General features: G+C 40.3%; 1 long non-coding RNA gene across 1 annotated transcript; it reads right to left on the bottom strand.

The window, feature by feature from the left end:
- Nucleotides 1–7: 7 nt before the first annotated feature.
- LOC135537109 (uncharacterized) lies at nt 8–13,016 on the bottom strand. The gene is made up of 7 exons (XR_010455127.1): nt 13,003–13,016; nt 9,224–9,286; nt 6,992–7,042; nt 6,805–6,902; nt 4,545–4,607; nt 4,189–4,224; nt 8–447 (listed from the first exon to the last, which is right to left on the bottom strand). It is a non-coding gene; the product is annotated as an uncharacterized LOC135537109 (long non-coding RNA).
- Nucleotides 13,017–15,783: the final 2,767 nt, after the last annotated feature.

Genomic DNA, 15,783 nt, shown 5'->3' with positions numbered 1-15,783 from the left:
TCATCACTTACCACAACAACCACATGTCTCTCTGATGTAGCTCATAACACCACAGTCCTAAATCATCATCACTTACCACAACAACCACATGTCTCTCTGATGTAGCTCATAACATCACAGTCCTAAATCATCATCACTTACCACAACAACCACATGTCTCTCTGATGTAGCTCATAACACCACAGTCCTAAATCATCATCACTTACCACAACAACCACATGTCTCTCTGATGTAGCTCATAACACCACAGTCCTAAATCATCATCACTTACCACAACAACCACATGTCTCTCTGATGTAGCTCATAACATCACAGTCCTAAATCATCATCACTTACCACAACAACCACATGTCTCTCTGATGTAGCTCATAACACCACAGTCCTAAATCATCATCACTTACCACAACAACCACATGTCTCTCTGATGTAGCTCATAACATCACAGTCCTAAATCAAAGCAGATCAGTATTATAAACAAACACAAACAGACACAACAGGAACAGGTCAGTAGTATTATCATGCATGAGAGCACCAGCTGTTCCGGGAAGACTGTGTGATCACGCTCTCCACAGCCGATGTGAGTAAGACCTTTAAACAGGTCAACATTCACAAGGCCGCTGGGCTCAGACGGATTACCAGGATGTGTACTCCGAGCATTCACTGACCAACTGGCAAGTGTCTTCACTGATATGTTATTTACTGCTGCTCTTTAATGATTTGTTATTCTTATCTCTTACTTTTTTGGAGGGGGTTCTTAAAACTTCATTGTTGGTGAGGGCTTGTAAATAAGCGTTTCTATGTAAGGTCTACACCTGTTGTAATCGGCGCATGTGACAAATAAACTTTGATTTGATTAATCAGATATGACACTATAGGATCAGATCAGTAGTATTATTGATTAGTAGTATTATTGATCGGTAGTATTATTGATCAGGTATGACACCATAGGATCAGATCGGTAAGTTTGTTTTACTCACTGCTTTAGCACACTCTGCTAACCCTGATGTCCTTGCCGTGTCTGAATCCTGGCTCAGGAAGGCCAACAAAAATTCTGAGATTTCCATACCCAACTATAACATTTTCCATCAAGATAGAACTGCCAAAGGGGGAGGAGTTGCAGTCTACTGCAGAGATAGCCTGCAAAGTAATGTCATACTTTCCAGGTCCATACCCAAACAGTTCGAACTACTAATCTTAAAAATGACTCTCTCCAGAAATAAGCCTCTCACTGTTGCCGCCTGCTACCGACCCCCGCAGCTCCCAGCTGTGCCCTGGACACCATTTGTGAACTGATCGCCCCCCATCTAGCTTCCAGAGTTTGTTCTGTTAGGTGACCTAAACTGGGATATGCTTAACACCCCGGCAGTCCTACAATCTAAGCTAGATGCCCTCAATCTCACACAAATCATCAAGGAACCCAGCAGATACAACCCTAAATCTGTAAACAAGGGCACCCTCATAGACGTCATCCTGACCAACTGGCCCTCCAAATACACCTCTGCTGTCTTCAATCAGGATCTCAGCAATCACTGCCTCATTGCCTGTGTCACCGCTCACAGACGCAGTTAAACGACCACCTCTCATCACTGTCAAACGCTCCCTAAAACACTTCTCTGAGCAGTGCCCCTTTCTAATCGACCTGGCCGGGTACCCTGGAAGGACATTGACCTCATCCCGTCAGTTGAGGATGCCTGGTCATTCTTTAAAAGTAAATTCCTCACCATTTTAGATAAGCATGCTCCGTTCAAAAAATGCAGAACTAAGAACAGATACAGTGCCTTGCGAAAGTATTGACCCCCTTGAACTTTCGAGCCTTTTGCCACATTTTCAGGCTTCAAACATAAAGATATAAAACTGTATTTTTTTGTGTAGAATCAACAACAAGTGGGACACAATCATATGAAGTGGAGCGACATTTATTGGATATTTCAAACCTTTTTAACAAATCAAAAACTGAAAAATTGGGCGTGCAAATTATTCAGCCCCCTTAAGTTAATACTTTGTAGCGCCACCTTTTGCTGCGATTAAAGCTGTAAAGTCACTTGGGGTATGTCTCTATCAGTTTTGCATCGAGAGACTGAAATTCTTTCCCATTCCTCCTTGCAAAACAGCTCGAGCTTAGTGAGGTTGGATGGAGAGCATCCACACTGTGCTATCTAACCTCCAAACAGAGCTTCAATGCCATACAACACTCCTTCCGTGGCCTCCAACTGCTCTTAAACGCTAGTAAAACCAAATGCATGCTTTTCAACCGTTCGCTGCCTGCACCCTGCACGCCTGACTAGTATCACCACCCTGGATGGTTGCCAGATATGTGGACATCTATAAGTACCTAGGTGTCTGGCTAGACTGTAAACTCTCCTTCCAGACTCATATCAAACATCTCCAATCGAAAATCAAATCTAGAGTCGGCTTTCTATTCCGCAACAAAGCCTCCTTCACTCATGCCGCCAAACTTACCCTAGTAAAACTGACTATCCCTACACGATCCTCAACTTCGGCGATGTCATCTACAAAATAGCTTCCAACACTCTACTCAGCAAACTGGATGCAGTTTATCACATTGCCATCCGTTTTGTCACTAAAGCACCTTATACCACCCACCACTCGACCTGTATGCTCTAGTCTGCTGGCCCTCGCTACATATTCGTCGCCAGACCCACTGGTTCCAGGTCATCTACAAGTCCATGCTAGGTAAAGCTCCGCTTGTCTCAGTTCACTGGTCACGATGGCAACACCCACCCGTAGCACGCGCTCCAGCAGGTGTATCTCACTGATCATCCCTGATCATTTCCCGCCTTTCCTTCCAGTTCTCTGCTGCCTGTGACTGGAACAGTGCAAAAATACGCTGAAGTTGGAGACATTTATCTCCTCACCAGCTTCAAACATCTGCTATCTGAGCAGCTAACCGATCGCTGCAGCTGTACATAGTCTATCGCTAAATAGCCCACCCAATTTTACCTACCTCATCCCCATACTGTTTTTATTTATTTACTTTTCTGCTCTTTTGCACACCAATATCTCTACCTGTACATGACCATCTGATCATTTATCACTCCAGTGTTAATCTGCAAAACTGTAATTATTTGCCTACCTCCTCATGCCTTTTGCACACAATGTATATAGACTCTCTTTTTTCTACTGTGTTATTGACTTGTTTATTGTGTTATTGACTTGTTTATTGTTTACTCCATGTGTAACTCTGTGTTGTCTGTTCACACTGCTATGCTTTATCTTGGCCAGGTTGCAGTTGCAAATGAGAACTTCTTCTCAACTAGCCTACCTGGTTAAATAAAAGGTGAAATAAAATATAAATAAAATAAAATAGTATTATTGATCAGTAGTATTATTGATCAGATATGACACCATAGGATCAGATCAGTAGTATTGATCAGTAGTATTAATGATCGGATATCATAGGATCAGACCGGTAGTATTATTGATCAGTAGTCTTATTGATCGGATATGCCACTATAGGATCAGATCAGTAGTATTATTGATCCAGTAGTCTTATTGATCGGATATGCCACTATAGGATCAGATCAGTAGTATTATTGATCAGATATGACACCATAGGATCAGACCGGTAGTATTATTGATCAGTAGTATTATTGATCAGTAGTATTATTGATCGGATATGCCACTATAGGATCAGATCAGTAGTATTATTGATCAGTAGTATTATTGATCAGTAGTATTATTGATCAGTAGTATTATTGATCAGTAGTATTATTGATCAGATATGACACCATAGGATCAGACCGGTAGTATTATTGATCAGTAGTATTATTGATCAGTAGTATTATTGATCAGTAGTATTATTGATCGGATATGCCACTATAGGATCAGATCAGTAGTATTATTGATCAGTAGTATTATTCATCAGTAGTATTATTGATCAGATATGCCACTATATGATCAGATTAGTAGTATTATTGATTAGTAGTATTATTGATCAGTAGTATTATTGATCAGTAGTATTATTGATCAGTAGTATTATTGATCGGATATGCCACTATAGGATCAGATCAGTAGTATTATTGATCAGTAGTATTATTGATCAGTAGTGTTATTGATCAGTAGTATTATTGATCAGTAGTATTATTCGTCAGATATGACACAATAGGAACAGATTGAATCCCTTCATATCATGATGTTTTTAATATAAAGTTTATACAGTTGACTTACAGAAAGGCCAGGGTCTCCCTCTGGTCCAGGATTACCCTGTAAGAAAAATGTACCGATCGGTAAACAGACATTAGGCGGCAGGTAGCTTTGTGTTGGGCCAGTAACCGAAAAGTTGCTCGATCGAATCCCTGAACTGACAAGGTAAAAATCTGTCGTTCTGCCCCTGAACAAGGCAGTTAACCCACTGTTCCCAGGCCGTCATAGTAAATAAGAATTAGTTCTTAACTGACTTGCCTAGTTAAATAAAGGATAAATAAAAATGAAGTGGAGCTTGAACAGTAAGTAAAATGTTCTTCTGCTGTCTGATCAGAGTCAGAGTAACGCAGGCAGCCGGTGTCCTGTGGTAGTATACTTACAGGAGCTCCAGGGCCTCCTCTGGATCCTCTCCTCCCATTCACTCCCTGTTGACCTGGATGTCCCTGGACAACAATAACACAAAGACAGGTTCTTCAGTGAGCCCAAACACATGTTACTCAGCTGGGTTAGCTCACCACTTCTCAAGAATAGAACACAAACATGTTCTTTAGAGCACTGATTCCTTCCTTCCAGAATGCTCTAAGATTAGCAGCTGCCAAGGTAACCCTGGACCTCACCTCTTAAAGACGCACTCTGGAATCTTAAGCACAACATTCCTAACATATTGCACAAATTGGATGACGTAGTATTTATTAAGGATCCTCATTAGCTCTTCCTCCAAACAAATTAATTGAATCAAGTCAAACAGTACATGTAACATTATTACATTAGTACATATCTTTAAATACAACGTTTGTAATACCACCATTCTGTCTGTGTAGAGTGTGTGTGCTAGCGTGTGCGTCTGTGCCTGTGTGTGTCTCTTCACAGTCCCCGTCGTTCCATCAGGTGTATTTTACCTGCTTTTTATGTCTGATACTACTGCTGCATCAGTTACCTGATGTGGAATAGAGTTCCATGTCGTCATGGCTCTATGTAGTACTGTGGAATAGAGTTCCATGTCGTCATGGCTCTATGTAGTACTGTGGAATAGAGTTCCATGTCGTCATGGCTCTATGTAGTACTGTGGAATAGAGTTCCATGTAGTCATGGCTCTATGTAGTACTGTGGAATATTGTTCCATGTCGTCATGGCTCTATGTAGTACTGTGGAATAGAGTTCCATGTCGTCATGGCTCTATGTAGTACTGTGGAATAGAGTTCCATGTAGTCATGGCTCTATGTAGTACTGTGGAATAGAGTTCCATGTAGTCATGGCTCTATGTACTACTGTGGAATAGAGTTCCATGTAGTCATGGCTCTATGTAGTACTGTGGAATAGAGTTCCATGTAGTCATGGCTCTATGTAGTACTGTGGAATAGAGTTCCATGGAGTCATGGCTCTATGTAGTACTGTGGAATAGAGTTCCATGTAGTCATGGCTCTGTGTAGTACTGTGGAATAGAGTTCCATGTAGTCATGGCTCTATGTAGTACTGGGAATAGAGTTCCATGTAGTCATGGCTCTATGTAGTACTGTGCACCTCCCAGAGTCTGTTCTGGACTTGGGGACTGTGAAGAGACCTCTGGTGGCATGTCTTGTTGGGTATGCATGGGTGTCTGAACTTTGTGCCAGTAGTTTAGACAGACAGCTCTGTGTATTCAACATAACAATACCTCTGACAAATACAAGTAGTGATGAAGTCAATCTCTCCTCCACTTTGAGCCAGGAGAGATTGACATGCATAGTATTAAAATTAGCTCTCTGTGTACATCTAAGGGCCAGCTGTGCTGCCCTGTTCTGAGCCAACTGGAATTTTCCTAAGTCCCTTTTTGTGTTACCTGACCACACGACTGAACAGTAGTCCAGGTGTGACAAAACTAGGACCTGTAGGACCTGCCTTGTTGATAGTGTTGTTAAGAAGGTAGAAACTAGGGCCTGTAGGACCTGCCTTGTTGATAGTGTTGTTAAGAAGGTAGAAACTAGGGCCTGTAGGACCTGCCTTGTTGATAGTGTTGTTAAGAAGGTAGAAACTAGGGCCTGTAGGACCTGCCTTGCTTATAGTGTTGTTAATTAAGAAGGTAGAAACTAGGGCCTGTAGGACCTGCCTTGTTGACAGTGTTGTTAAGAAGGTAGAAACTAGGGCCTGTAGGACCTGCCTTGTTGACAGTGTTGTTAAGAAGGTAGAAACTAGGGCCTGTAGGACCTGCCTTGTTGACAGTGTTGTTAAGAAGGTAGAGCAGCACTTTATTATAGACAGACTTCTCCACATCTTAGCTACTGCTGTATCAATATGTTTTGACCATGACAGTTTACAATCCAGGGTTACTCCAAGCAGTTTAGTCACCTCAACGTGCTCAATTTCTAAATTATTTATTACAAGATTTAGTTGAGGTTTGGGGTTTTCTTGGCACCCATTCTGAAACTTACTGCAGATCTTTGTTAAGTGTTGCAGTCATTTCACTTGCTGTGGTAGCTGAGATGTGTAGTGTTGAGTCCACCGCATACATAGACATCTTCAGAACACTGACTCAGTTCTCAAAGAATATTTATCTCAGGCTTGGCAACTACCAAAGCAAATCCTAGGCTAACCATCCACGTTAATGGATATAAACTAATCCAAGTGTATATTCAGCTGTTCATGACAGCAGCTGGAGCTTACCGGTTCACCGTTTGGTCCTTTCAACCCAGCTTCTCCTTTGTTACCACAATTCCTCTGCTTCCCCAAGGGCCTGGACGTCCATTGTCCCCTCTGACTCCCTGGAAGACAGACAAACAGATAGAACAGCATCACAGTATTGTGAACTCTTGAGCTGACGACATTCATCTTGTCAAATGTCAAACGGTACCGTTTCTCCTCTTAGTCCCGGATAGTTGAACCCATCTCTTCCTTTGTCACCCTAAAACACAGAAGAAGATGAACTACATTACTCTGTGGGAAGTGTCCACTAACTACATTATACTGTGGGAAGTGTCCACTAACTACAGTACACTGTGGGAAGTGTCCACTAACTACAGTACACTGTGGGAAGTGTCCACTAACTACAGTACACTGTGGGAAGTGTCCACTAACTACAGTACACTGTGGGAAGTGTCCACTAACTACAGTACACTGTGGGAAGTGTCCACTAACTACAGTACACTGTGGAAGTGTCCACTAACTACAGTACACTGTGGGAAGTGTCCACTAACTACAGTACACTGTGGGAAGTGTCCACTAACTACATTACTCTGTGGGAAGTGTCCACTAGCTACAGTACACTGTGGGAAGTGTCCACTAACTACATTACTCTGTGGGAAGTGTCCACTAACTACAGTACACTGTGGGAAGTGTCCACTAGCTACAGTACACTGTGGGAAGTGTCCACTAACTACAGTACACTGTGGGAAGTGTCCACTAACTACAGTACACTGTTGTAAGTGTCCACTAACTACAGTACACTGTGGGAAGTGTCCACTAACTACAGTACACTGTGGGAAGTGTCCACTAACTACAGTACACTGTGGGAAGTGTCCACTAACTACATTACTCTGTGGGAAGTGTCCACTAGCTACAGTACACTGTGGGAAGTGTCCACTAACTACATTACTCTGTGGGAAGTGTCCACTAACTACAGTACACTGTGGGAAGTGTCCACTAACTACATTACTCTGTGGGAAGTGTCCACTAACTACAGTACACTGTGGGAAGTGTCCACTAACTACAGTACACTGTGGGAAGTGTCCACTAACTACAGTACACTGTGGGAAGTGTCCACTAACTACAGTACACTGTGGGAAGTGTCCACTAACTACAGTACACTGTGGGAAGTGTCCACTAGCTACAGTACACTGTGAGAAGTGTCCACTAACTACAGTACACTGTGGGAAGTGTCCACTAACTACATTACTCTGTGGGAAGTGTCCACTAACTACAGTACACTGTGGGAAGTGTCCACTAACTACAGTACACTGTGGGAAGTGTCCACTAGCTACATTACTCTGTGGGAAGTGTCCACTAACTACATTACTCTGTGGGAAGTGTCCACTAACTACATTACTCTGTGGGAAGTGTCCACTAACTACAGTACACTGTGGGAAGTGTCCACTAACTACATTACTCTGTGGGAAGTGTCCACTAACTACAGTACACTGTGGGAAGTGTCCACTAACTACATTGCACTGTTTTAAGTGTCCACTAACTACATTACACTGTGGGAAGTGTCCACTAATTACTGTACACTGTGGGAAGTGTCCACTAACTACAGTACACAGTACACCTTTGGTCCAGGATCTATAATATAACCCAACACTACCTTTGGTACATACTCTATATTATAACTCAACCCCACCTTTGGTCCATGATCTATAATATAACCCAACACTACCATTGGTCCATGATCTATAATATAACCCAACACTACCTTTGGTCCATGATCTATAATATAACCCAAAACTACCATTGGTCCATGATCTATAATATAACCCAACACTACCTTTGGTCCATGATCTATATAACTCAACCCCACCTTTTGTCCAGGATCTATAATATAACCCAACACTACCATTGGTCCATGATCTATAATATAACCCAACACTACCTTTGGTCCATGATCTATAATATAACCCAACACTACCTTTGGTCCATGATCTATATAACTCAACCCCACCTTTTGTCCAGGATCTATAATATAACCCAACACTACCATTGGTCTAGGATCTATAATATAACCCAACACTACCTTTGGTCCAGGATCTATAATATAACCCAACACTACCTTTGGTCCATGATCTATAATATAACCCAACCCCACCTTTGGTCCTGGATCTATAATATTACCCAACACTAGCTTTGGTCCAAAATCTATATTATAACTCAACCCCACACCTTTTGTCCAGGATCTATAATATAACCCATGATCCCCCACCTTTGGTCCTGGATCTATAATATTACCCAACACTAGCTTTGGTCCAAAATCTATATTATAACTCAACCCCCACCTTTGGTCCATGATCTATATAACTCAACCCCACCTTTGGTCCAGGATCTATAATATAACCCAACCCCACCTTTGGTCCAGGATCTATATAACTCAACCCACCTTTGGTCCACGATCTCCATGGGGTCCAGTCTGTCCAGGATCACCAGGCTCCCCAGCAGTTCCCTGTAACACAGAGATGCCATACGGAATGCTATATGCATAAAAAATTCAAATAAAGAAAAATATTATATACCCACATGGCAGTCATAGTCACTGAAATACATAGGTATAGACTACCGTCAATAAATAAACAATTCCCGAAATGCAGATGAATTCATTTAACCTTTACTTAGACGAGAAGACTGTCACAGTATGCTCAAAATGTAGACATGGCAACATGTATTCTGACAACAAAAGGTACAGAACAGGAGGATATCATAGAATAGAGTAGAGTGGTAGAAGTAGAAATGTACCAGTAGTAGCATAAGTAGGATAGTAGTAGTAGTAGTAGAAGTAGGATAGTAGTAGTAGTATAAGTAGGATAGTAGTACTAGTAGTAGTAGTAGTAGAAGTAGACCAGTAGTAGCAGAAGTAGGATAGTAGTACTAGTAGTAGTAGTAGTAAGTAGGATAGTAGTACTAGTAGTAGGATAGTAGTAGTAGTAGTAGAAGTAGTAGTAGTAGTAGAATTAGACCAGTAGTAGCAGAAGTAGGATAGTAGTACTAGAGTAGAAGTAGGATAGTAGTAGTAGTAGAAGTAGGATAGTAGTAGTAGTAGTAGTAGTAGTAGAAGTAGACTAGTAGTAGTAGTAGTAGACTACTAGTAGTAGTAGTAGAAGTAGGATAGTAGTAATAGTAGTAGTAGCAGAAGTAGGATGAAAAGTAGTACTAGTAGGGTAGTAGAAAGTAGTAGTATTAGTAGTAGTAGAGTAGTAGTAGACTAGTCTACTAGTAGTAGTAGAAGTAGACTAGTAGTAGTATTAGAAGTAGACTAGTAGTAGTAGAAGTAGACCAGTAGTAGTACTGGTAGTAGTAGTAGTACAAGTAGAAGTAGTGGTAGTAGTAGAAGCAGACTAGTAGTAGTAGTGGGTAGTAGTAGTAGGCTATACTCAGCCTTGTCTCAGGATGTTAAGTTGGTGGTTGAAGATATCCCTGTAGTGGTGTGGGGGCTGTGCTTTGGCAAAGTGGGTGGGGTTATATCCTTCCTGTTTTGCCCTGTCCGGGTGTCCTCGGATGGGGCCACAGTGTCTCCTGACCCCTCCTGTCTCAGCCTCCAGTATTTATGCTGCAGTAGTTTATGTGTCAGGGGGCTAGGGTCAGTTTGTTATATCTGGAGTACCTCTCTGTCCTATTCGGTGTCCTGTGTGAATTTAAGTGTGCTCTCTCTAATTCTCTCTTTCTCTCATTCTTTCTCTCTCTCGGAGGACCTGAGCCCTAGGACCATGCCTCAGGACTACCTGACATGATGACTCCTTGCTGTCCCCAGTCCACCTGGCCGTGCAACTGCTCCAGTTTCAACTGCTCTGCCTATTATTGGACCATGCTGGTCATTTATGAACATTTGAACATCTTGGCCATGTTCTGTGAAGTAGTAGTAGTAGTAGTAGTAGTAGTAGTAGTAGAAGTAAACTAGTAGTAGTAGTAGTAGAAGTAAACTAGTAGTAGTAGTAGTAGAAGTAGACTAGTAGTAGTTGTTGTAGAAGTAGACTAGTACTAGTTGTAGTAGTAGAAGTAGACTACTAGTAGTAGTTGTAGTAGTAGAAGTAGACTAGTAGTAGTAGTAGACTAGTACTAGTAAGTAGAAGTAGATCAGTAGTAGTAGAAGTAGTAGTAGTAGTAGTAGATCAGTAGTAGTAGTAGTAGCAGTAGACTAGTAGTAGTAGAAGTAAGTAGACCAGTAGTCATAGTAGTAGATCAGTAGTAGTAGTAGTAGTAGTAGACTAGTAATAGTAGAAGTAGAAGTAGATCAGTAATTGTAGAAGTAGACCAGTAGTTGTAGTAGTAGAAGTAGGAGTAGACCAGTAGTAGTAGTCGTAGTAGGAGAAGTAGACCAGTAGTAGTAGTAGAAGTAGTAGTAGTAAAAGTAGACCAGTAGTAGTAGAAGTCAAAGTAGACCAGTAGTAGTAGTACTAGTAGTAGTAGTAGACTAGTAGTAGTAGAAGAATGGTAGTAGTAGAAGTAGACTAGCAATAGTAAGTAGTAGAATAAACTTGTAGTAAACAATACGATCAGAACAGGAGGACATCTTAGAGTACATATGTAGTATAGTAGTAGTAGTAGACTAGTAGTTGACTAGTAGTAGGATTATTAACATTAGTAGTAGTAACAGTAGTAGTAGCAACATTAGTAGTAGTAGTAACAGTAGTAACAGTAGTAGTAGTAGTATAGTAGTAACATTAGTAACAGTAGTAGTTGTAGTTGTAGTAGTCGTCGTAGAAGTAGTATTGTAGCAGTAGCTAGAGTAGTAGTAGTAGTAGAAGTAGTAGTAACAGTAGTAGCAGAGTAGTAGTTTCGTAGCAGTAGCAGATTAGTAGTTTAGTAGTGACAATACAATACAATAGTAGAGTAGCAATAGTAGTAGCAGTAGCAGATTAGTAGTTTAGTATGGACAATACAACAACATTAGTAGTAGCAGTATAGTATAAACAGTAGCAGATTAGCAGATTAGTAGTGACAATACAATAACAATTGTAGTAGCAGTAGAGTAGTATAAACAGTAGCAGATTAGTAGATTAGTAATTTATTAAATTAGCAGATTAGTAGTTTATTAGATTAGCAAATTAGTAGATTGGTAGATTAGTAGTTTATTAGATTAGCAGATTGGTGGATTAGCAGATTAGCAGATAAGAAGATTAGCAGATTAGTAGTTTATTAGATTAGCAGATTAGTAGTTTATTAGATTAGCAGATTAGTAGTTTATTAGATTAGCAGATTAGTGGATTAGCAGATTAGTAGATTACTAGTTTATTAGATTAGCAGATCAGTAGATTATTAGAATAGTAGATTGGTAGTTTGTTAGATTATCAGATTATTAGTTTATTAGATTAGCATATTAGTAGATTAGTAGTTTATTAGATTATCAGATTAGTAGATTAGCAGATTAGTAGATTACTAGTTTATTAGATTAGCAGATCAGTAGATTATTAGAATAGTAGATTGGTAGTTTATTAGATTAGCAGATTATTAGTTTATTAGATTAGCATATTAGTAGATTAGTAGTTTATTAGATTAGCAGATTAGTAGATTAGCAGATTAGTAGATTAGTAGTTTATTAGATTAGCAGATTAGCAGTTTATTAGATTAGCAGATTAGTAGATTAGTAGATTGGTAGTTTATTAGATTAGCAGATTATCAGATTAGTAGATTAGCAGATTAGTAGATTAGTAGTTTATTAGATTAGCAGATTAGCAGTTTATTAGATTAGCAGATTAGTAGATTAGTAGATTGGTAGTTTATTAGATTAGCAGATTATCAGATTAGTAGATTAGCAGATTAGTAGATTGGTAGTTTATTAGATTAGCAGATTATTAGTATATTAGATTAGCATATTAGTAGATTAGTAGTTTATTAGATTAGCAGATTAGCAGATTAGTAGATTAGTAGTTTATTAGATTAGCAGATTAGTAGTTTATTAGATTAGCAGATTAATAGATTAGCAGATTAGTAGATTAGCAGATCAGTAGTTTATTAGATTAGCAGATCAATAGATTAGTAGTTTATTAGATTAGCAGATTAGTAGATTAGTAGTTTATTAGATTAGCAGATTAGTGGTTTATTAGATTAGTAGATTATTAGATTAGCAGATTAGTAGATTAGCAGTGACAATATATTAACAATAGTAGAGTAGGAGTGGTAGAGTAGTATTTCTAGTAGAAGCATTTAGTAATAGTAGCAACATACGATCTGTCCATCTGACCCCATTATCTCCTTGATGTCCTCTTGGACCGGGCAGCCCTGGACCTCCTAAACAAACAGAGGAGGACACACACACCGCAATGTTCTATGAAAGAAGGAGTGTACTGTATCTTAGTGGAGAAACTCCCCATGTTGTCTTTTCCCTGAGAGTTACTGCTGAATCATGTACCCAGAATGCATTGCAAAATTCTCCTCTAATCCCCCACCATTAGAGAGGAAGCTTCTCTGACCTTAGATCCTTTAGGGCCGAGATCCCCATGAAGACCTGGCTTCCCCTGTAGACCAGGTTCACCCTGGGAATGACAGAATACATGTTAGCCTTTGTTTGAACTCAATATTGATGGTCAAATATTTACACAAACAGACATCATATTTTCAGTCAGCCATTGTTCTTCTTATGGGCAGTTTGCCTGGAATGTGTCTGAATGCAGCAGGAACTGAAGCAGACGGTATTTCATCTATTGGTATTACAGCATGTGCACTCTTGAAAATGAAGGTTCCCATGGGAGAACCTTTTAAGAACCCTTTTGGGTTCCATGTAGGACATTTATAAGCCTCTGCGGAAAGGGTTCTACTTCTTCAAAGGGTTCTCCCACAGGAACAGCCAATGAAGGCTATTAGGATGTAGGTGGAATAAACATTTCTAAGACTGTAGCATAACATTCCTATGTAGTATCTACTGTATCACACAACCACCCTCTGTAGGCATAGCAGAAGCTTAGAGGTGTGGCCCGGACCTTGCCTCCTTTAGGTCCGCCTGGTCCGTTAAGTCCCATAAGTCAGAGGTCTCCTGGTCGCCCTAACGACAGACATATAAACATTTACATTTAACATTTAAGTCATTTGGCAGGCGGCTCTTATCCAGAGCCAATAATTATTGTTTAACAAAGGTCATCCTTTGCATTTAATATTTAACTTATCATTTCAGAATGTATCTCTTAGCCAAGTTTGCATACAGGTTGGCTTTTTGGTCCCGGTTCACCGTTGAGTCCAGTTAGTTTAGAAAAGAAATTCAGCACTACTGAACTACACAGCACCAGAACTACTAAACTTACTGAACTACAACACTACTTACAGCACCACTGAACTACAGCAGAAACGCTACTGAACAGCACTACTGAACTACAGCACTACTGAACTGCACTACTACTAAACTAGCTACCACTACTGAACTACAGCACTACTGAACTACAGCTGAACTACTGAACTAGAGCACTACAGCACTAGAACTACAGCACTGAACTACTGAACTACAGCACCACTGAACTACTGAACTGAACTACTGAACTAGAGCACTACTGAACTACTGAACTACAGCACTACAGCACTACTGAACTACAGCACTACTGAACACCAGCACCACTGAACTACAGCACTACTGAACTACAGCTCTACTGAACTACTGAACTACAGCACAACTGAACACCAGCACTACAAGACTACTGAACTACAGCACTACTGAACTACAGCACTACTGAACTAATGAATTACAGCACTACTGAACTACAGCACTACTGAACTACAGCACTACAACACTACTGAACTACTAAACTACAGCACTACTGAACTACTGAACTACAGCTCTACTGAACTACTGAACTACAGCACAACTGAACTACAGCACTACTGAACTATGGCACTACAGCACTACTGAACTACAGCATTACTGAACTACAGCACTACTGAACTACTGAACTACAGCATTACTGAACTACAGCACTTCTGAACTACAGCACTACAGCACTACTGAACTACTAAACTACAGCACTACTGAACTACTGAACTACAGCTCTACTGAACTATAGCACTACTGAACTACAGCACTACTGAACTATAGCACTACAGCACTACTGAACTACAGCACTACTGAACTACTGAACTACAGTACTACTGAACTAATGAACTACTGAACTACTCAACTGCTGAACTACAGCACTACTGAACTATAGCACTACAGCACTAATGAACTACTGAACTACAGAACGGTTAATGACAAGGATAGCCAGGTCTATGTAAGTCACTCACTGGTATTCCCTTCCTTCCTGGTAAGCCTGGAATCCCAGGACTTCCTGGATAACTCTGAAAGGAAGAAGAAAGATTAGATGATTTATCAATGTGATAACAAGTGGCTCTTCACGACGTCTTCAAGGAGAGAATCCTTCTTGAGCTGTGATGTCGTTAGCTAGTGCACATTAAATGTGCATGATTGTGTTGTTTCTGTTCGGTCCAGGTAAGAGTGTGTTATGATGCGTCACTGTACCGGTGGTCCAGCTTCTCCAAGAGGGCCAGTGGGACCTGGCTTTCCGTTATGACCAGGGTCTCCCTAGGAATATCACACATTAAACACACTGGTCTGTAAAACACTGTACATAAACTAGGTTGAGTAAACACACTGGTCTATAAAACACTGTACATAAACGAGGTTTAGTAAACCCACTAGTCTGTAAAACACTGTACATAAACTAGGTTTAGTAAACCCACTGGTCTGTAAAACACTGTACATAAACTAGGTTTAGTAAACCCACTAGTCTGTAAAACACTGTACATAAACTAGGTTTAGTAAACCCACTAGTCTGTAAAACACTGTAGATAAACTAGGTTTAGTAAACCCACTAGTCTGTAAAACACTGAACATAAACTAGGTTTAGTAAACCCAGTGGTCTATAAAACACTGTACATAAACTAGGTTTAGTAAACCCACTAGTCTGTAAAACACTGTACATAAACTAGGTTTAGTAAACCCACTAGACTGTAAAACACTGTACA

The sequence above is a fragment of the Oncorhynchus masou genome, unplaced genomic scaffold (genome assembly GCF_036934945.1).
Source record: "Oncorhynchus masou masou isolate Uvic2021 unplaced genomic scaffold, UVic_Omas_1.1 unplaced_scaffold_7117, whole genome shotgun sequence".
Taxonomy (NCBI): domain Eukaryota; kingdom Metazoa; phylum Chordata; class Actinopteri; order Salmoniformes; family Salmonidae; genus Oncorhynchus; species Oncorhynchus masou.
This window is presented reverse-complemented; position numbering and strand designations above follow the sequence as displayed.